A 23,036-nucleotide genomic window follows, 5' to 3' on the forward strand; every position below is an offset into this window, starting at 1 on the left:
CTTCGTTTTTAATAGCTGAGTAGTATTCCATTATGTAAATGAACTTCTTTTTCTTTATCCATTCCCCAGTTAGGATGTTTCCAGTTTCTGGCGGTTACAAACAAAGCTGCTATGAACATAATTGACTAAGTGTCCTTGTAAAATGGTAGAATATTTTTGGGGTATTGTAGAAATTACTTAGTCCCTACTGGGGATTTCTACCCCACCTTAGAACATTTAGTTCCTGAATTAAAAAATGCACACCACCTTTCTATTAACAATAAGCCTTAACAATACAAAAGCCAGGCAACTGCCTACCCTCTATGCTGTCAGAATCGACTTTACTATCGATAACCCTGAGTTATTACTTACTATATTTCATCTGGATTAACCTTAACTCCGATTGCCCAACCCAGAGGGCAACATTTTCTTTATTTCTAACCCATGGTGGCTTCTCCTTCCTCCTCTTCTGCACCTTCTTCCTTCTCATAGTTTTCCTTCAACCCCAAGCCTAGGAAGCCTAAACCTCTCCTGTGTCTCTTTTTCTCAACTATTGACTGTTGACATCTTTAATTGCCAATCAGAAATAACTTGGGAACAGGGTCACGCAGAGTTTTATGTGCAAACTCTCTGGGGCAGCCAGTCTTGGGAGTCCAATATTAGCATTAAACTACAAGCAGCATTAGGCCAACCTACTACAGGATATATGTCTATAGTGGTATAGCTAGGTCTTGAGGTAGAACTATCTCAATTTTCTGAGAAACCACCAAATGGATTTCTAGAGTGATTGTTCAAATTTGCACTCCCACCAGCAATGAAGGAATGTTCCCCTTGCTCTACATTCTTGGCAATCATATGCTGTCTCTTGAGGTTTTGATATTAACCATTTTGATGGGTATAAGGTGGCATTTCAGAGTTGTTCTGATTTGCAATTCCCTGGCATCTAAGGACTTTGAACATTTCTTTAAGTGCTTCTTAGCCATTTGAGATTCCTCTGTTGAGAATTCTGTCTAGCTCTATACTCCATTTTTTAATTGGGTTATTTTTTTTATTGGAGTCTAACTTCTTTAGTTCTTTATATATTTTGGATATTAGCCCTCTGATAGAGGTAGGGATTGTGAAGATTTTCCCAAGCAACATGCTGTCATTTTGTCCTATTGACGGTGCTTCTGACTGACAGCAGCTTTTCAGGGTCTCATTTATCAATGGTTGATCTTAGAAACTGACCCATTGGTGTTCTGTCCATGAAGTTGCCTCCTGTTCCAATGAGTTCAAGGCTAACTACCCGTTTTCTGTTCTATTAGATTTAGCATATCTGTTTTTAGGTTGACATATTGATCCATGTGGACTTAGTTTTGTGCAGGGTGATAAATACAGATCTATTTGTATTCTTCTACATGCAGACACCCAGTTAGACCAGCACCGTTTGTTGAAGATGTGCTGTCTTTCTGTTACATGGTTTGGCTTTTTTTTTTTTCAAAAATCAAGTTTCTGGTGTGTGGGTTTATTTCTGGGTCTTAGATTTGATTCCATTGATTCTGTCTGTTTCTATAGCAATGCCATGCAGTTTATTACAACTGCTCTACAATGCAGCTTGAGATCAGCGTGATACCTCCACGGGTTCATTTATTGTTTAATATTGTACTTTGTAGATATCCTTGGGGTTTTAATTATCCATATGAAGACCTGTAAAGAATTGTTTTGGAATCTTGATGGGAATTTCATTGAATCTGTAGATTGCATTTGTTAACATAGCCATTTTCCTATATTGGTCATACTGATACATGAGCATGGGAGATCTTTCCATCTTCCCATATCTTCCTGATTGGTGGGGTAAATTTACAAGCTGGGTATTCATGGGGCCCTGCAGTGCTCCACAAGATGCATGAAGTTCTTGGGTGTTCCCCAAGACTCCTCAGGCCTAAAGGATAGGCCCAGTGGGTCTGGATAAACTTGCAAAGTGTTTTTGGTTTTTTTTGGCATGTTATTTACAGCAAAACTTTAATTTAAAATTTTAATTAAATTTTTATTAATGAGGAAATTAATTGGACAAAAGAGTGTCCTCAATAACAACTGGAGACTACATAAATACACACTGGCTGAAGACCTGTACTCCCCTAGTGAATCCACACAGCCTGATTCATGAACTCCTATACCTGATGTGAGAATATTTCAAAGATCAAGCTTTTTATCATCTAGAAAGTTCTAGAAATGAGAATTTACAGCATTGACTAGTGGATGTTCATATATAGTCACTGACTAACATATATCAACGTCTGCAAGAAACTTCATAAAAACCCAGAGCTAACGTTAACTCCTTCAGCAGAGCAGAAAAACTTCAGCCAGAATAAACACTATGTGAAGTATAAAAGCTTCCTCAAAATTGTGCACAGTAGGAAAGCAAAAAGTGTCAGTAAGTCATGAGAAATGGTAGGTGTTGGGAAAAAATGAAATATATGTTTGTGTGAGTGGGCATGGTTCTGAAAATTAATATGGCAGTGGAAAAATACTTTGCTATAGGAGTCAGTCAGAGAAGTAGTGATACTATACACAAATCTCAAAACAGAAATCCCTCTGTAGCATTTGTCAGATAGAAAGAACCGAAAGGTTCAATGGATAGGGTTTTTCACTCATCAAAATCTGAGTTCCTTTAGCAGGAAAGAGAGAAATCCCAGGAGAAAATGGAACATCTGAAAGATAATAAACAAACACACGGAAACTCTTCTTCCCATCATGCATTTTCTGATTCCTACCCTGTCACAGTCACCCTCTTCACACTTTAAAGATGTCAACTTTCTCTAGGGTACCACGCCCCTCCAGAATCTGCATGTTGGAACACTCGAGGTGAGGAGAGGAAGAGGTGGGCTCTTTGAGAAGTGATGAAATTGCCCCAGCCCTCGGACTCTTCTAGGAAGGGTGGGCAGACACATCCTTATGACAAAAGTGAGCTGCCTGAAGGTCAGGTAAGCTTCTCAAGGTTTCACAGCTGTTAAGTACCAGAGCTAAAAATCCAGTTAAGTCACCTGACTCCAACATTCCTAGTTTGGCATGATGACAATAAACTGTTATTTTTACAGTTTCTTGCTTATGTGTATAAACTGCCAGCAACAAACTGAATTGGGGTCCTTGGGAGCCAACTAGCAAAAGTTAGAGTGATTTCCCTAATCTCCTCTTGACTGCTGGAATTGTCTAAGCACTTAATCCTCTTCATGCTGAGCATTAATCTGCAGCAAGTGGTGCCTCCTGGAAATTCTGAGGGATAAACCGAAGTGGGTTTTACAGGCAAAAGCTCTATTTTAATTGAACTTTCTGGATTAGCAGAAGAGTGGATGAGTCTGGTTGGAGCTACCATAAAGTTCTCTTCCAATAGCCTTCCTCCAACAACACTGAGCCTCACTGAGTAGAAACTGCATTCAGAATCATAAACATAAGGTTGGATTTGCTACTGTTTGTAGGTGGTCTTTTCTGTGTTATTTTAGGGAGCATTCCTTAAGCAGCTCAAACAGAGCACTGAAACTCAGAAAGTACATTTATTTCTTTTGCTGAAGCTGTAGAGAATGGTTCTTTCCTGACATGCCTGCCCGAGGTCTCAAATCATAGACCATTGTCTCAGCTGATGTGCAATAAGGGAAATCTCTTTTGTGAGGGCTTCCATGCCTGATGCCTCAAATAGCATGGGCCTTTCTAAACCAGGAGGATTTAAGAACGATGCTACTTACTGCCGAGCCTTCATGTTCCATGTGGGTTTAAATATCAAATGAGTCGGCTGCTAGCTTCTTCTCTTCGTCAGAATTTCCCTGGTTAGAGTCACATTTGCTCTGTGCTTTAGGTTATGCAGTAGAAAACAGTCCATATTGCTACCAGTCTGCAACTCCAGAGCTGGAAAATGGGGGTTGAGGATCGGGCAGACAGATGGATTCCTGGGGCTTGCTGGCCAACTACCTCAGCCAATCAGTAAGTTCGAGGTTCAGTGACAGATCCTGTCTTAATAAATAATGTGGACACCAACAGAAGACATATGATGTTGATCTTTGGCCTCTATATGATATGATACACACACACACACACACACACACACATACACACACACACACACACACACCTCCTCCTTAATCAATTTCTTGAAAAATTAAAGAGCAAAGACTGTTAAAGTCCACAGTTCACATATTCTGAATTCATATTCTTCACATCTCATCTAAAGGAGTTCCCCTTGAGTCTTTTAGTTCACTTGCAATGGCATCATACAGAACTCTCTGCAAGAGTGTTTCGGTGACGCCACTGGTAGACCTGATTCTGTTTCTTCATCTCAGAGGCATCCAGGGAACAATAAAAATAGTATGGCTCTTGAATACCATCTCCAAACACACACACACACACACACACACACACACACACACACACACACACACACACACACAGACACACACACACACACACACACAGAGAGAGAGAGAGAGAGAGAGAGAGAGAGAGAGAGAGAGAGAGAGAGAGTTCCCATGTTCTGTGTCTGTCTTGCACCTTCTTAACTCCCAATGACCCACCCTGTCTCCGTCTCTCATACTAAGGGAAGGCAAAGGGATGGAGATGTAGCAGAAAGACATTGTAGTTTCATTTTCAGCTCCAAGGCATCTGCTGATTTCTGTAGACAGAACCGTTCTTTAGAAAGAACTCACAGACTGAGCCATTGATATCTTGGTTTGTCCTTTAGTGAGGAAAGATAAAGTCAAAGTTTCTCTCTCTGTTTTGGGGATTCATCCTTCCACCAGGAAGAAATGCCATCTGTGCGTCTGAAGCACCTACAGGACTTGTCCTCTGGGTGCTTCAGAACAGTACGCACTTTGATTTCAAAGCAGCCCATTCCACTGAGAAAGCTTTGGTAACACTGTCCTGGGTACTATGCTAAGTTCAAAAGGGGGCATTTGATTTTCAAACACTGTTTCTAGCAGGAAAGCCTTGTGACTGACAGAGAACTACAGTATCCTGTTTTTCTGCCTCTGCAAGGTTTGCAATCAGCTTTGATAAGGAACTTCTGACATGGAAACTTTAGCTTTCAACTCTTCCTTCTCATTAAAAGGTAAAACATAGTATTAGAAATAACTGTCCTTCCTGGCTCTATTTCTAGATGGCTCGTTATTTAAATAATTCCTTTTACTTTAAAATGTAGAATGAATACTAAAGAAAATTGACGAACTTGGAAGAGTAGACAGGGAACAGAATATCCTATCCTAGAGCTCAGGAGGAAGTTAATATTTTAATGCTTTCATTTTTATTTTTTTTGCATTTTTGTGATTTTAATGGATTTCCTTGGATAGAATCTAGGTCAATTATTCATATTAAGTTATTCATTTAATGTAATTCTAAATTGGAATTCCTTATTAGGAGTCAATTCTAACATAAATCCCTGTGGGGTTCTTTTAGAGCTTGATTAATTCACTCTAGATTCAGCTTAAACTGTAAATGGCTGAGACTATATAAGAAGATAATTTTTTCTAAGGATATTCGAATTTCTGAATGTATATACTCTGACCTAACTATGTAACATGTAGAAAATACATTGTTTCTGTATTTCTCTGGCTAAAACTGGACAGAACTATTAATGCAGGAGGATGCTTGCTTTGGTCAGAGACTTTAATGCATCATGGATAGAAAGGTGTGGAGGATTAAGTAGTTTGCCATATGAACATTAGGAAACAGGGGAGAGGGAATTCTGAAAGGGCCAAGGCAAGACACAGCCTTCAAAACACATGCTGAGTGCCTTAACTCTTCAGGTCCTACTTTCCACCAACCTCTAGCGATGCTATTATACTATGAATCCATAATAAGATTACTTATGCCAGCGGCCTCATGATCTGATTGTCTCTGGAAATATTCTCAAAGAAACACCCAGAGGCTACTTCACTGTCCCCCAGGTAATTCCTAATACATGAATTTAGAAATTGTTCACCATCACAATGTCCTTCCAATGTAATTGTAAACTAAGAAACATTGTAGAAGGGTGTTTTGGAACAGTGTTTTGTTGCCCAGCTGTACATATATAGTGTAAACTTGGTTACACTTCTCAGTTCCAGTTTCTAGAACTTTAGCTGCCATGGTTTTGGAATAGGACTTTCTGTGCTTTATTCAACTTCCTCTTTACCTCTTTTCCTATTTGCTTCAACTCATACACATCATAATTGTCTATTCTTTGTTTTTATTACTGAAAATTTATACACTATATTCTGATCACAATTTCCCTCCATCACCTCCTCCTAGATCCTCCCCACCCATCCAACTCTGTGATCACTCTCTCCTCTCTCTCTCTCTCTCTCTCTCTCTCTCTCTCTCTCTCTCTCTCCATTAGACAAATAAAAAAATACACAAAACAGAATTTAAGACAAGACAAAACACAAGAAACATAAACACACATAACACCCATACACACACTACCATAAAAACATAATCAGAAATATAACATACATGCAAAAGACATGTAAGATATTAAAAAAGACCTAACAACTTGAGATAAAAGTTTATAAAAAATATCACAGCGTTTGCTTGATATTGGTCAAGGATCACTCCTGGACATGGAGCCTACCCTTAAGTAGGGTTTATATGCCTAATGCATTCCACTGGAGGAAACTAATTTTTCCTTTATAAGCCTTTGTCCTTTAGAGATAGCTTCTTGGTTATGGATGAGAGCTTATGTCCAGTTCTCCCTAGCAGCACTGAGGCCCCATCTGACTTGAATCTGTGCGGATTCTGCACATGTTGCCAGAGTGTCTGTGAGTTCCTATATGTGTTAGTCCTGTTTTGTCTGGAACACTACTTCCTTGGTGGCCTCCATCCACTGGCTCTTACAATCTTTCTGCCTCCTTTTCCACAGAGCTCCCTGATCCCTAACGGGAGGGATTTGGTGAAGACATTCCATTTAATATTGAGTTTTCCAAACTCTCTCATTCTCTACACATTGTCAAGTTGTGGGTGTCTACATTGGTTCCCATGTACAGCATGAGAAAGTCTCCCTTGTTATAGCTGAGAAAAATTCTGATCTCTGGGTAAAACAGAATGTTGTTAGGAGTCATTTATTACTATGTTTTTTAGGAGAATGGTAGAATTTGGTTTTCTCCTGGGCTCATGGCATTTTCCTGCTCATGAGGTAGGCTGTAGATCTCGTCAGAGAGTGGTTGGTTTCTTCCAAGTTTGTGTCATTATTGCATTAATACATCATGTAGGCAGGTTATTGTAGATTGCAGATCTTATAGCTGCATTGATTGGAACCTCAGGCTTTTCCACTGGGCTCCAGTTCCCCAGTAATGACTTGGAAGCTTATTATTCAATAACTATGCTTATAGGCTTTTGCCTGGGCTTGTTCCCTAACTACCTCATAACAAATACCTGTTTATTCTATTCTGTATCTGCCACATGCCTTGTTACCTCTTCACTTTCATACATGCAACTTCCTCAGAGTCCAGAGAGTGAATCTTCCCATGCCAAACTATCTTCCAGCATTCCTCTCTCTCTCCCAAATCTAACCCTGCCTCAGCTCTTTATTAACAGGCAATGCTTCCATGCACTACACAAGAGATTACCCTACAGTTTGTGGTTACCTTTCTTTTTGGTAGTATACGGAATACCTTCTGGAACCATGAACACTATCAGTACTGATGAAGGCTTTAGGTAGACACTAGATTGATTTCTCTGTTCAATGAGATGTGTATGTACTGTCTTTAGCAACAGATCCTTACCATAAGTTTGTACAGAACAATCAATAGCCTTGGTAACAGCCTATGTTGTTTGGGGATCCATAGAATACTTTTAGTCAACAGCTGAATCATATCAAAACTGTTCCTGGAACTGGAAGTTTTACTTGATGATGAAAGATGTATATAATTGGAGCACGGTCTCCCATGTTATTTGGTGATTCCATCTAGATTTCTTTCCTATATGCATAGATTTTGAAAATCTTCTACAGCAGCCAGCATATTATCTGCTCTTTATAGATGACACCTAAATTGCTTTCTCCACCATTGTATAACAATGGAATCCATGGTTCCACCTCCTGTCAGCTCTACACACACTCTTTAACTAACAGTGTACCTTGAAACATAATAGCAGCCTAGGTCCCCAGCATGAATCAGACTTTGCATATACCTACTTTAAACAATGAAAACATATTATTTCCATTAGTAACCCCTTGGTAGCACATTTCCATTCAAATGCATTCTGGACCACATCTCAAAACTATGGGCTGTGGGCTGCTCTGACCTAGTCAGGCTTGGGATGCAAGGGCAATAATGCAATCTGTTCCCTTTGGGTGTCAGAAAGAATCTCATATTTGTTACCGATTTGTTACCTTGTGCCTGGGCACAGCTGGGCACACGTAAGGCTAAAATCAGATGCATTATAAGACAAAATATGCACAGGCTTACACAATCCAAATTTCTTGATCAAAATTAAGAATGATCTGTGCTACCTCCTTTGGTAACCAAACTTCTCCTCCTTCTGAATCTCACAACAGAAAGCCTCCAAACAATAACTGGAACCCTTGAGTACTTTTACTGATGTGGCCCACTGTCACCCTGACTACAAACTCTGACCTGAATTTTCACTTCACTTTTGAATAATCTTCTCACTGCTTTAGAAATCAGTGTTTACCTTCATTTCCACTGCTTAAATGAAAGTCTGAGAGCCCAGAAACAGCCCAAAACCTAACCAATATATTGTCAGAAACTTGGTCACAACTTTTAAGAGGTAACCAAGACAAACAATAAGTCCACAGGCTATTTCAGTGACTGCAGTGTGACAAGTGATTCTGGTTTCCCTGTATAGTTGGCTGTTGGAAGGCAGATTCTTCATTCATCTCTTAACCACCACTAATAATGACCAGATCATGCTTTTGACAATACATTCTGACTACATACTTAGGTGTGTGTACTGTATGTACATATGTGTCTGTAGGTTACATCATGCCTGCCAAAGAGTTACAGAGACCACAGAAGATCCAAAGAATTCCCAAGAAGTGTTACTGACTGCAAAGGAGGAAAAATATCTTAGTGATATGAAAATAATTTCTACCCAAGCAGTTAGACAATGACCCTGGCTAGATGTAACTTCAGAGTTAAGTCACAGGGTAGAGTTGAGGTGCACAACTGTAGATGTCACAGTGGCAAAGTGCAGAAACAGGTCCAGCAAGGTATTTTGGGGGGGGGGGGGTGGAAGTGGAGATAGCAATTCCAGAATGTCACATCAGTAGTGAGGACTAAGCCATGCTGAAGTCCCTGAACAGGTGAGAGTTCTCTGCCTGTTGACTCTTTAACACACGTCCAGTGGTCACATCACAGGTTCTGGTGGCATAACTATTGTAGTGTTAGGTGCCATGCTCTTTGTGAAGTTCAGGGAAGGGTGTGATACTCATTTTAATTACTCTGGTGTTTAATACCATCTTGTGTCTAAATTTCTTTATGTAATTTTAAAATGTCCTATGATCATATGTGTCTCCGTTAATGTTGTATTACTGTGAAGAGACACCATGATCATGGCAACCCTTATAAAGGAAAGCATTTAATTAAGACTTGTGTGTGGTTTCAGAGGTTTAGTCCATTCCCATAATGACAGGAAGTATGGTACTGAGAAGGAAGATATGATAGCTGATAGTTTTATGGCAACCCACAGAAGGAGAGAGAATGGGTCTTTCTTAGACATCTGAAACATCAAAGAACATGCCCAGTGGCACACTTCCTCCAACAAAGCCACACCTAATCCTTGTAAAGTAGTTCCATTTCCTAATGAACAAGCCTTGAAGTATATGCGCCTATGGGAGTCATTCTTACTCAAACTGTTGTAATATAGAGCTAGCTTTCTCTGATAGATTCATTGAGTAAGCACTACTTTTACCTTTAAGATTAAGCTATTTACCAGTCAGTGACTCCTGGGTGGTATCCGACCCATGATACTGGCTATGTGCAGGTACATACTCACCAATCACATGCAGTTGAGCACTACTCCATCCCTACTGCTCATTTGCAATTTCACTTCTAAGACTCAAATCTCAGAAGATACACATGTTTGGTTCTGTTTTTCAGATTCTTCCCATGTGGTGTCTAGGTACTGCTATATACCAAGCAGGAAAGGATGGAGCAGAGCTGAGTTCCAAGGTCTATGTCCAGGGGTATCTGGGCCCCAGTGCACACTGGGCTAGTATATACCATGCAAGGAATGTTGGAGCAGAGCAAAGTTCTATGGTCCATGTCTTCCCTTGGGGTGTCTAGAACCCACGCACACTGGGTGGGAAAGGATGAGGTAAAGTCAGGAATGGATGTGTCAGCAGGATCCCATTGTTGTAGTGAATGCTGAAGGGCAGAGTTTTTCTCTAAGATTTCAGTATTACAGCACTGTAATGTGACATTCATAGAAACATCTCTCTCTCTGATGATGTTCATTGAAACAACTTGTGCGCATATACTTTGGGGTGAACAAGAACTACAGAAACCTTGGAGAGTGGAAAGGGGTTTTTTGGGTAAGTTTCATTGGCTATGGTTTTAGGTTCTGGGAATGGCTCATTTGCATGGAAAAGCATTCTAGGAGGTCGAACCTGTAATTTCGCCAAGTATTATGTGCTACTCCTCGGGTAGATTGTGGAAGTTGGGGCTCCCCAGACAAGGTAGAGAAGAAGAAGCCTGACTGGAAAAAGGAGTCCTACATTTTGTACCAAGCTCAAGGGAATTATCAGGACATGATAGACTTCAACCTTAAGTAACCAGGGTTTCCTAAGAGTTCTTGATCCAGATTTTCTTCCTGGTATCTTAACTTGGCTTTAGTAAAAGGAACTAGATTTAAATTTCTGTCTGTCTTAGATTAGACAAATACCTCCCTACAAACCATTTCCCATTTCTTAATTTTGTCTATGCTGGTTTTTATTTTAACAGAAGGATCAATTTTAGTGCTACCAAATATTAAAATCTCATGTGGCGAGTCACATTTTAAAACTTGCCTCTAAGAATACCCATCTAACCTAAAATATTATTTATACTTTTCTATTATTCTAATATTTGGTCTTTAGCATTTATAATACATTGAAAGCAGTCTTGTACTTTGGATGACCTATAATTTTGTTATACAGTTAGCTTCTACTAATGACCACCAGTCTTTTTCTCCATTGGTAAAACTATCTTACATGAATTTTTCTTGATTTCACGGCTCTGACTCCATTGAGTTTTGCTCATCAAACTGTATCTACCTCAGTAACTTGCTTTTAAAAATGACAATGTATTTTTATTATAAAATGTATTATCTGGTAGATTTACTCTACATTGCATGTCACCTTTTCCAAAAGTAATATTTGAAAAGTTCAGAGCATGGAAATCAGTATAAGAAGCTAAGAGAATTAAAAAATACTTAGAAAATGTGAATCATAAGAGATAAAAATTGAAAACTGATATAAATGGTATGCATGTAATATCATATCCAACAATCACAGAATCCTTCTATTTTCAAGTATAATAAAAATGACCATAGGCTAGACATAAAGCAAATATCAACAATCCTATGAAAAGGATTGGCATCATTCATCATTAGTTTTCTAACCATGAAAAACTCTAACACTACTAGCTAATTTTTGGTTGCCATGACAAAATGTTCATAGAAAAAAACTTGAAGGAAGAAGAGGTTATTTTAATTCGTGGATTTTAGTGAAACAATTCCTCATAGTAGGGTGGGCATCACAGAAATTTTTATTCCTAGCTGGTGGGACATTATGCCTACTGCTTCTGACATTTTGGAAGACCAGGAGGTAGAGAGAACTAAGGCTACAACATCAGCTGAGCTTGATGGTTTCACATATTAGTTAGTGCAAAACAAAACCACATCTATTGAAGACATAATGATAGCCTCTGCAGTAGGAAAGGAGAGTATGGGTGCCACTTCCAAAGCAATGTTCTCAAGTGAAGGAAGCTCCAGGGTTTGATCGAGGAGTCAAACCATCGATTCTGTAACAACTGGTCCATTCCCAAGCATGCTCAGTTTAAGGCTATGGAGACTACAGTAATAGTAGGACATTTTCTGAAAGTGTGCAACATGTTTTAGCTGAAAATAAAGAAAAGGATACTTTGAACAAGCATTGACATGGGAGTCTACTATTGAAAGTGCCTGTTTCACCCAGTACTGTGTCCATGGAGATTTAATTTCATCTTGAAAGCCTATCCTCACTGACCCACTTCTGCTGACAAGACTATGTATGGTTCTAAAGCTTTCACAGTGTCCATATGTGAGGGCCAAGTGTTCAAACATGTGAGACTAAAAGGGATCTTTTACATTCAAAATACAACACAAGATAAATTTTTAATTTCTAAATTTAAATATAAAACTAAAAATAGAAATTAAACAATTTTGTTTAATTTTGATACATATATATATTTCATAGAAGATATAATAGTAGAAACTAGAAAACATAGAACAGCATGATCATAGGGAGATACTAAAGCACAATATAGATTATGCTAGTAATTCCTATCTTTATAAACTGACAAAGAAAAAGGAAGAATAAAAACTAAGCTTTCATCACAAGCTAAAGCAAAAAACGGGGGTGGGATACAGAAGTGACAGGTCTAGGCATTGCTCAGGAACATGTAAAAGGGTTTCTGCCTGCCAAGAAGAACCATTTTCCTTGACATACAACTGTGGTTATATGTCAGAGCACATGTTAGCTTCCAAACTTCTTAGTCCCTGTTCTGATGGACCTGTGATGCATTTTAAAGCCCACATCAACCTCCTGGCCCTTCATACCTCATCCTCACCTCAAGCTGCTCCAGTTCAAGGCTTCCTTCCTCTTAGCTACTTATAACACACATGCTATTTTCTTGTCCTTCTTTGCTAGAGCTGGCCATTGCTTTTATGTCTTTCTCTCTATGCCCTGGAACTTTCCAGATGTCTCTGGCTGTTCTCTTCTCTTACTTAACAAAATCCTTCTCTCTAACCATACAGCTGCCATTTTGGTGGTTTATTTATGGAGAATTGAAATATAAAGACATAGAAATATGGAGAAATAAGTCAAAAGTTATTTAAGAACATCAGTAAAATAATACAATAAAAAGTGTCACTAGAGCTAAATGCTATATTAAAAAAATATAAAAATGTAAGAAAAGAAAGTGGTCAGTTTTAAAACAATTATTGACTCTAATATACAAAGTGGATGAGTAAACTTATTACAACATAGATATTTGATTATAAATTATTTTAAGATAAAGATACACCAAATTTCTTATATCTATTTAAGAAAATTATTCTACTATTGAACAAGTTCTTGAGTAGGCTGAACTTTTTCAGAGTATAAAAATGTGTGGGAAACACACTGTTCCTTTCGATATTTACATAGTTTATAAAACATCAGATAGAACAAAATTCATATTTCTATTTTTTTACAATGGAAAAATAATTTAGAACTTCAAAAATCATTTTCTATTCTTATATATAAAATAATAATAGCATAGTTTTATAAACATAGTTTTCAAATAGTTTTTAAAATAACAACCCAAATATTACATCATGCCTTTTAAATGATGAAGAGGGGTACTGCTCTTGAAGATGACCAGGGTTCAATTCTCAGCACTCACACTGGGTAGCTTTCAAAAACCTGTAATTCCAGCTCCACGGGATCTGATTCCCTGTTTTCTGCAGGCATACTCAAGAGCACACACACAGACATACAATTTAAAGTTTATCTTTAAAATCTTTTTAAAGTTTATTAGCACTAATTCTTTTGTATTTAAATAGGACTATCAAACAATGAAATTTATCCCAGAAAATGCATGTTGATTTAATATCCCAAATCAATATTAAAATATGCATTATCATAAAAATGTTTAATTTATGTAATTATTTCAAATAGGTGCAGTAATATTTGACTAGAACTAACACCAAGTATTGATAAAATCTCTTTGCAAATACAGTGTCTGTATTTCTTTCGCTGTGATAAAATGCTATGATAAAAGCAACTTAAGAGAAAAAGGGTTTATTTTAGTTGAAATCACAACCCATCATGGTGGGAAATTCAAGATGGCAGGGACATCAAGTGTCTCATGATATTAAGTACACAGCTAGGAGAACAGAGCAATGCTTAGTTCTCTTTCTCTAGGAATTATTCTACCCATGCTTAAAATGTGTTTTCTCATATCAATACCGTCAAGACAATCCCTCACAGACATCCTCAAAAGCTTGCCATAATGTAGGTAATGCCTGATGGGTATGCACAGAGTCTTTCCTCTCTGGTGACTTTTAGATTCTGTCAAGTTAACAATGAACACTAACCACCACTTCTTTACCTGATAACAACTGGACGCCCAAACCTCTTGCAAGTCATAGCCTTCTACCTCTTGTTCCATCAGCTCTTGACCATTAATTTCTACTGTGAGCTCATGACCATTATGTTCTGCTAATAGCTAAGTTTTGCTATTAGTTCAGGATGAAGCCTCCAATGTGGTGAGGGGATTTCCCTTGGGAAAACTTTTTGTTGTTCTAAGATAAAATAGAGGGTTTCTCTTCAGTTATGTTGATTCATTCAAAATTACAGACACCTTCTCAGCAGCAACCTGAACACTCTCAGGTCTTGAAAGGTACTGTGAAACAGATTAATCCTTTACCTTTAAGTCCAAATCACTCAAGTTTTCCATACATAGGCAAAATGAAGCTAGATAGATACTTGACCAAAATATTTTATAAGTTCTCTGTTCGCAATTCTACAAACAATCCTTGTTCCACTCTGAACATCATAAACCAGGCCTCTATGAGGCATTTTTTTCATCCAGGATCTCAGAAGCTAGCTATAATATAGATAACCTATGGCAGGTGTACCCCGAGTCTTGCCTTGTAGGTGAATTTATATTCTGTCAAGTTAATGCTATGACCCAATTAGCTCAGGTTATCAGGCACATTTCTAACTCAAAATTCTAAACTCTCCCATATTCCTCCAGCAAAATTGGGTCAAATGTCTAAGAACCCAATAATTAGGTTTATTATGTCAATTCCCTCACTTCTTAATACCAATTTCTATCTTAGTTTCTTTTTTTGTTTCTGTAATAAAGCATTTTTAATGAAAACAACTTATGGAAGGTTTATTCCGGCTCACAGTTCCAAGTGACAGTCTATCATAGCCAGGAAGTGACGGCTGCAGGAGCTTATAGGAGCTAAACATACCTCACCTCTAGTAAAGAATAGAAAGGAATTAATGAAAGCAAACTTTACTTTCTCCATTTTATACTAGCCAAAGTCCCCTGTCTTGGAAATGGTCTTCCTTACAGTTAAGATGGTTCCCCACACATCAAATGATATGATCAAGATAATTCTCCTCAAGAGCGACCATAGACCCATCTCTGAGGAAATTTTAGATTTTTATCAAGTTGATAATTAACACTACCCATCACAGAGCAATACAGTTTTTCTAACTTAAAGAATGGAGTTGGGCACATATGCCACTGAACTATGGGCATTCCACATTATTTCTAATGTGTATTTTAACATTTCAACTCAGGGTTACAGTTGCGTAATCAGAGAGTTGTGCAGACCCATTTCTAGTTTAAAAGTTCTTGAGTAGGTTTAATTCCTTCTGAGTATAATAATGTGTGGGAAACCACATTGTTCTTTTTCCCTTGCATGCCTGAATAGTCTGGAAAATCAGACTGGAAAAAATTAATATTTCTATTTTCTTCCACAATAGAAAAATGAATATTTTAGTGCTCAAGTTTTTATTGAAAAAATGTAATCTGATAAAAACAATCTATTCATATATATCCTCATAAGAGGTTAGAAATAGATTTTCAATGTAACTTTAAAAAATCATTCTCTATTCTCACTAGGAAACAAAATACTAAAATCTGCTAGGAATATATTATCTCCTTATTGAAATATTACTGTAGACAGTACTATATTAAGAAAGCTTCACGTGAAAGTCATCCAGATATTACCTTAATAAATTGTCAGCTATGAGAAACTCCAATTGTCAGATTTGTATTTCCTGTATTTATTTGCAATTAAACCTGAAACAACAGCTAAATGAAAGTGTAGATCAAAACAAATTGTTCTGAAAGAATGCATGGACATTTTCTATCACAGGGTCAAAGGTCACAGAAAGAGTGTACTCAAGTATGTTTTCTCTATTCAACCTGACAATTTGTATTATGTCCTTGAGAATACACTATTAAAGAAAACATTTTTAATGGTTGCCCCATCCTCATTTTTATTGCAATCAATGTTTTCACTAATGACTAGTATGTATGCAGCAATGACATGCTTTCCAAATAACCCCAGCTAGAAGACGCTGAGAAGTTAGGTCTGTCTTACCCAGCAGAAGAAACATAAATTACCATTTCAGAGATCAAATTATGATCCAATACTACCATATTGGATGAGAGCCATTGTATCATTTGGCTACATGCCTATTTAGTGGCAGACTCACTGGACATCAGCAATGCTATATATAGATACAGTTGGTGTTGAAGAAATGAAAAGTGCCAGTCCTAATGTGGGTTGAGTATATCCCAGAGTTTAGCTACATGAAATGATTCTTTTCTAGATCCAAGACAGAGCTGAGGGACCCAGAAGAACTGAAAAGAGCTCAAAGAATAGCCATGAAGATGAGGTATCAAAGTATTGTCACAGAAGCAGAGAAAAGAGACGATTTGTGAAAGCTGCAGCATGTGTCCTCATATCTTTGAAAGCCCAATTAGCAGTGATGAGCAGGGACTGACTGCATGTGGGTGCAGAGAAGTGTGGAAGAAATGTGCCAGAGGAAGAAGTGTGCCCGGTCTTAAGGTGTTCGAATCAACTAGCATCCAAGAGAAATGCTTAGGAGGTCACATGGGTAAGAATGAGTGAGTTTGGGATTTGAGAGTAGTCTGAACAACTTCTGCACTGCCCTCCTCATCAAATGTCTGCAGCCTATCCGTCCAGAGTAGGTTTCCCTACAGCAAGCATCTTCCTGCCCTTTGCTGAGCCCCTAGTAGTTCCTTGCCCAAGTGCTGCCCCTACATGACACCCCTACCCCAGATGTCTTTCACTGTGGCTAATCTTCTTGCAGTGCTAACTTCTTTCTTCCCTGTGTCACAGATCATTTCCCTCATCTTTGGTCCCGTACCCAAATAGTGAGTGCTTGAGTGCTGCATGCTGGGGGCAAGTTCTGCTTCCCTGTAAATTGCAAGACCTTCGCCTAAAAGCTTCTAATCAACTGTAAAGAATATGCATCTTTGCAATTTTATGTAAGCAACTGAGGGGAAAAAATGAGAATTTGCCATAGAAAATGAGGTCAGTGTGAAACTTCAAACACTTGTTATGTGGGATGCAAAAACGAAGGGAGGAAGCCAAAGCTTAAATGCTCTATTATATAACAAATGACATTGCACTTATGCAAAAATTAATTTCTTCTGAAATGGAAATATCTTTTAAACTTGCAGAAACTCAATGTTTTCTAAGGTTAATCAAACCACTACTTTGGTTGGAAAAAATTAGACATCAAGAAACCAAGATGAGAACTCAGTCCATAGAGCCTTTTTTGAGCTCCACATTCTGATGATATTGAGGTGACATGATGGGCAGCAAGCCCAAAGCTACCCACCACCAGTTTTCCAGAATCATGAAATAGAAGATCCTTTGTATTTATTGTCTAGATGTGTGGCTGTTCATGGGATTGTATTGGGGTATATGTAAGACTCAGAGTTCCTTTGAACCATTGTCTTTCAAGAAGAGTTCAGGGATGGTCCAGACTTCCCCAGTAATCAGCAGGCTAACAATGTTGACTGGCCAAGTGTTTTCAACTTTACTTCTCCTTGGCTAAGGACAAAACAAAAGTATTCATACTAAGTGAAAACAGATTACTTTTGAAACCAATAATCTTTTTCCATTAATTAATTTATTTATATAATTTACACCCCAATTTCAGCTCCCCTCTCTTCCCAGTCTCTTCCTCACATGGCCCCTTCCCCATCATCTGTCCCCCTCACATCTGAGAAAGGAAGGTGCCCCCTGGGTACCAATACACCCTGGCACCTCAAGTCAGTGGAGGACTAGGGACATCCTCTCCCACTCAGGCCAGGCAAGCAGCCCAGTTAGGGAAAAGGGATCCACAGGCAAACAACAGAGTCGGGGAAAGCCCCACCTCCAGTTGCTAGGGAACTTGCATGAAGACCAAGCTGTACATCCGCTATATGTGTGAAGGGAGGCCTAAGTCTAGCCCATGCATGTTCTTTGGTTGGTGGTTCATTTTCTGGGAGTCTCCAAGGGTTCAGGTTAGTTGACTCTGCCAGTCTTCTCCCCTCTGAGTTCCTCAATCCTTCTGCCAACTTTCCACAAGAATTTCAGAGCTCTGTTTAATGTTTGTCTGTTGGTCTTTGCATCTCTTTCAGTCAGCTGCTGAGTAGAGCCTCTCAGAGGACAGTCATGCTAGGTTCCTGTCTGTGAATCTAGGCAGACAGATACAAACATATCCGGAGGCTCCAAGGTAGGTGAAGGAGGAAGCTAGGACTGCAATGTGTCCCTATTGATCCTCTAAGGACAACTCAGCACATTGCCCCACCCACAATTTGGCAGGGATTGCTACTGAAGTCATTTGTGTCTGTCTCATACTGTGTACCCAGGCCATCAGTGAGAAATATAGCTGTGAACAGTGTCTTCACATGTTATATCATTGTGACAAGGCTTTGACTAACAAAGAGGCCTCAAAGTCTCACAGTGTGTCTCTGTGAATCCATGATCTGAGGAGACACAGCAGTTGATTCCTCCCTCCACACACAAATGCCTCCATGGAGATGTGGCTGACTGGTACGTACATTGAGTTCACAGTGCTCTCCAAGGGATCCAAGTACAGAGTCACAGAAGTAAGCCCCAAGAGCATCCTGACATGTGGCATTATGTAGATACCACTAGGATCCACATTCATTAATTAACAACTCACAATTCACACACAGCTCACTCTTGAGGACAGACACACATGTTTCTTCCTATGTCATTGGCACACAGCCTCATTCATGCTGGGATCAGGAAAACTTTCATCCACTTCCAAGTCACAATGCCTGCCTTGGTATCCAGGCATGCAGAAGCAGGAGGGGCCATTGAGTCTATCCTGGCACACAGCTCCATTGTGGTAAGGGCTGAAAGTACATTCATTGTAATCTGTCTCACAGAACCTTGCATCATAGCCAGCAGGACAGACATGGTGCTGAGGGCACTTTGGGCAAGTGACTACACGTTGGCAGGTGTCCCCCCAACAGGAATTGAATTAGTGAGTTTCACAGGTAGCTTTCTGTATCCAGGCAGACTTTGGGACAGAAATCCCCTTTCTCCTGGTGTATTCATATAAGTGGCAATTCCTTGGCAGGGACTCGAGAAGCTAGGGTCTTTTAGATCTTCATAGTCATTGTTCAAATTATTGGCTATGTCTAAGCAACAATTGTTGTCTTGGGTAAAAACCTTGGGTATAAAATTGTTTTGGCAAGAATTTAAGGGACACCTGGTATTGTTTTTATTTCAAACTCAACCCTGGCACTTTTAGTCATTTGAGGACTTGGTGTATCCTCTGTCACTGAGAGCCCAGTCAAGACAGCCCAGATAGGGGAGCAGAAACTACAGGTAGGCAGCAGAGACAGGGTAAGGCCATGCTCCAGTTGTTGTGGACTCAGATGAAGACCATGCTTTACATCTGCTACATATGTGTGGGAGGTGGGAGGCTAGGTCCAGCACGGTGTGTTCTTTGGTTAGTGGTTCAGTCCCTGGGAGCCCTCAAGGGTCCAGGTTAGTTGCCTCTGTTGATCTTATGAAGTCCTTTTCCCCTACATGTTTCTCAATCCTTCCCCTAACTCTTCTTCCTAAGCAACATCTAATGTTTGGCTTTGGTCCTCTGCATCTGTTTCTGTCAGCTTCTGGGTAAAGACTCTCAGAGGAAAGTTATGATAGATTTCTGTCTTCAAGCATACGAGCGTATCATTAATTGTGTCAGGGATTGATTCTTGCCCATAAGATGGATGAAACCAATACCCTTGAGGACATAAAATTTAAATTATTAGAAAAGTTTATTGTGGTAAAGCTAGAGTATGTTTTTATATTGTTGATCAGAACTGATTATAATTTTAAATAATTTATCCATATAACTATTTGTGAATAATTTTTCTCAACATCATGTAATGCATAGTAAGGATCCAAATTAGGTAGAAATTTGATCAAATTCAAGACCTGTTCTGCAGCATGGAATTCATGACTGGTACTGCAAACATGGTCAAAAACACTGAGAAAGCCATAGTGTGTCACAGGCTGTAGAGAGAAGTTCTTGTTGTTTTGTTGAATGATTATGTTGTCAAATTTCTTCTTAAAATATGTGTGTTTATATTCATAAGTTTGCACTGTTTTTGGTCAGTAGATCTTCTCTTGGCAGTAAGAAGTGGAGCATCTCTCCTGTTGCTAAGTCTCAGGGAGCTTCATGAAAGAGGAAAAAGAAAGGAATTAAGAGGTGAAGCATAAGGAGAAGTGTTCTCAGTGTATCAGTAGCTATGGTTACCTGCACAAGAATTGCACAATATCAAGCCAATTAAAGTTCTAATGCAGATGGGAGAGGGGCTGTCACAAGGCCATTGGCAATAGATGCCTGCTGGGGGATCAAGAGTCAATTTTCTTTGCATATGTAACCACTGGAATATTCCCCACACCCCATGGATGGTACAGCATCCATATCCACACAGCACTAATTGGGCACAGAAGGTGAGGATGTTCTAGTTTCTTCTGTTAATGTGATAAAGCTCTCCAACACAAAGCAGCTTAGAGAGAAAAGGGTTTATTTGGTTGAGATTTTCAGATAACAGTCCATCATTGAGGGAGGTCAGGTATGAACTCAAGCTAGGAACCTGAAGCAAAATTCCTGGAAGAACCTTACAACCAGGCTTGCTCACTCTACCCTTCCCTTTACTGTAGCTGTCTTATGCAATCCAGGGCCATCTTCCCAGAAAACGGTGACGCTCGTAATACACAATAGTGCATTCCTATGTGCATTCAAATAACAGGGTTCTTCACAGACATGCTCACAGATCAATCCAGTGATGGCAATTGCTTCAGTTAGTCTCCCTTTTCAGATGTTTCTCGGCTGTGTCCAGTTAATGCCAACTATGAGAGGGTGGGGCATGAACTTGGCGGGTAGATATGCTGCAGGGACTGGGAATGTTGAATGTGATCAATGGAGGTATACATATGTTCAAATGTACTCTACACATGGATGAGATCGTCAAAGAAGGAATATAAAATATTATTTAAAAAATAATTAAGGGATAATAAAACAAATAAAAAGTAACAATTCACTGGTGATATGCATCTTGGGTGGATTGCAGGAAATAGTAGTAGAATGAACCCAAAAGGACAGTAGTAACCATGTCTGTGTTAGTGTGCAGGTTGCTGCAAAGATGCCTTCTAAAGGGGACCTGGAGTACTGGGGTCATGGGCTCTACCTATGTGTACGAAAGCACACAGCACTCCTCAGAGTGGAGCAGTGAAGGAAACATGGGACATCCTTCAGGTCCATCAGGATCCAGCAGAAAAAGAGACGCCACGCTTCTGACTGCTGTGGCAGTTGACGACAGGAGCCCAGGTCTGGGCTGGGACACTGGAGAAGGAGTTCTTCGTAGACACATAAGAAAAGCCCTGGCCACCACCAGCAAAGAACCAGGGAAACGAATGGAGAGCCCCTGTGATCTCAGTGCACAGGTGCCTCCAAGGTCACTTTCTCAACGTTTGAAATTTCTTTCTCTTCTGTTTTTCAAGATTGAATGTTGAGCTCAGGGCTTCACACATGCGGGCAGCTGTTCTACTACTGAGCACCACCCTAGTCTATCCGGAACAGTTTCTAGTAGGCCATGTGTGACAGATGGTGTTGACATACATGAACCAAGCCCACAGGAGACAACCTAATGCATGTAGCCCGAGGCCTCTACCCTTTTAGAAAATATAAGGTAGACACCACCTCTTTAATGCTGTTTATTCATAGAAATAATATATTCAATTATCAAAATACATTACTTAAACGATGAGGAAGCTGAATATGTTTTTCTTCAACTTATGACTTGAATATGAATGAGACTGGCTGTCTGTGGGACTGACTCATCAGAGACAGGACAGATGTGGTGTTATGTAATTCTAGCTGGATTCGCTGTCAGGCTAGCCCTTTCTCTCAAACTCAGAATTCTAGCCTAATCATAGAGTGATGGTTAATCTACATTTCGTCCTCTAATTGAAGGTGTGTTTGCAAACTTCAGAACTGGAGTTTCAATAGTCAGTCCCAGAATTTAGTGGAAAAATTTTCATTTATAAATAAGTGAGGGAAGGATAGATAGACTATTTGGAAGAGACACATCCCCAGTGATAAAAACTGATAGCCCTCCTGTCTCAGCCACTATTCGATTGCTGTGCAGAGACACCATGATCAAAGCCACCTTTATAGAAGGAAGCATTCGATTGAGGCTGGCTTAGGGTTCAGAGGTTTAGTCTATTATTGTTGTGATGGGAAGCATGGAGACGTGCAGACAGACATGCAGACAGACGTGGTGTGAGAGAAGGAGCTGGGTGTTATGCATCTGGATCTACAGGCAGCAGGGAGAGAGAGAAACCATTCTCTTTCAAACCACCACACCTCCCCTCCCTTTTTCCTCTTCTTCCTCCTCTTCCTGATTCTTTCACCGTTTTTTAGCATTCTTTTTTATTTATTTTTAATTTTTATTGGATATTTTTATTTACATTTCAAATGTTATCCCCTTTCCCATTCCCCTCCCCCTGCTTCTATAAGGGTGTTTCCCCATGCACCCATCCACCCACCCCTTCCCACCTCCCCGCCCTGACATTCCCCTACACTGGGAGATCGAGCCTTGGCAGGACCAAGGGTCTCTCCTCACATTGGTGCCCACAAGGCCATCCTCTGCTACATACGCAGCTGGAGTCATGGGTCTGTTCATGTGTACTCTTTGGATAGTGGTTTAGTCCCTAGGGGCACTGGTTGGTTGGTATTTTTGTTCTTATGGGGTTACAAATTCTCTAACTCCTCTAAAGGGGGCCCTGTTCTCAGTTCA

General features: G+C 39.5%; 1 pseudogene; it reads right to left on the bottom strand.

Moving 5' to 3' along the window:
- Positions 1-18,376: 18,376 nt before the first annotated feature.
- On the bottom strand, positions 18,377-19,461 carry Crb1-ps2 (crumbs cell polarity complex component 1, pseudogene 2; annotated as a pseudogene).
- Positions 19,462-23,036: the final 3,575 nt, after the last annotated feature.

The sequence above is a fragment of the Rattus norvegicus genome, chromosome 8, assembly GCF_021556685.1.
Source record: "Rattus norvegicus strain SHRSP/BbbUtx chromosome 8, alternate assembly SHRSP_T2T, whole genome shotgun sequence".
NCBI classification, from domain to species: Eukaryota; Metazoa; Chordata; class Mammalia; order Rodentia; family Muridae; genus Rattus; species Rattus norvegicus.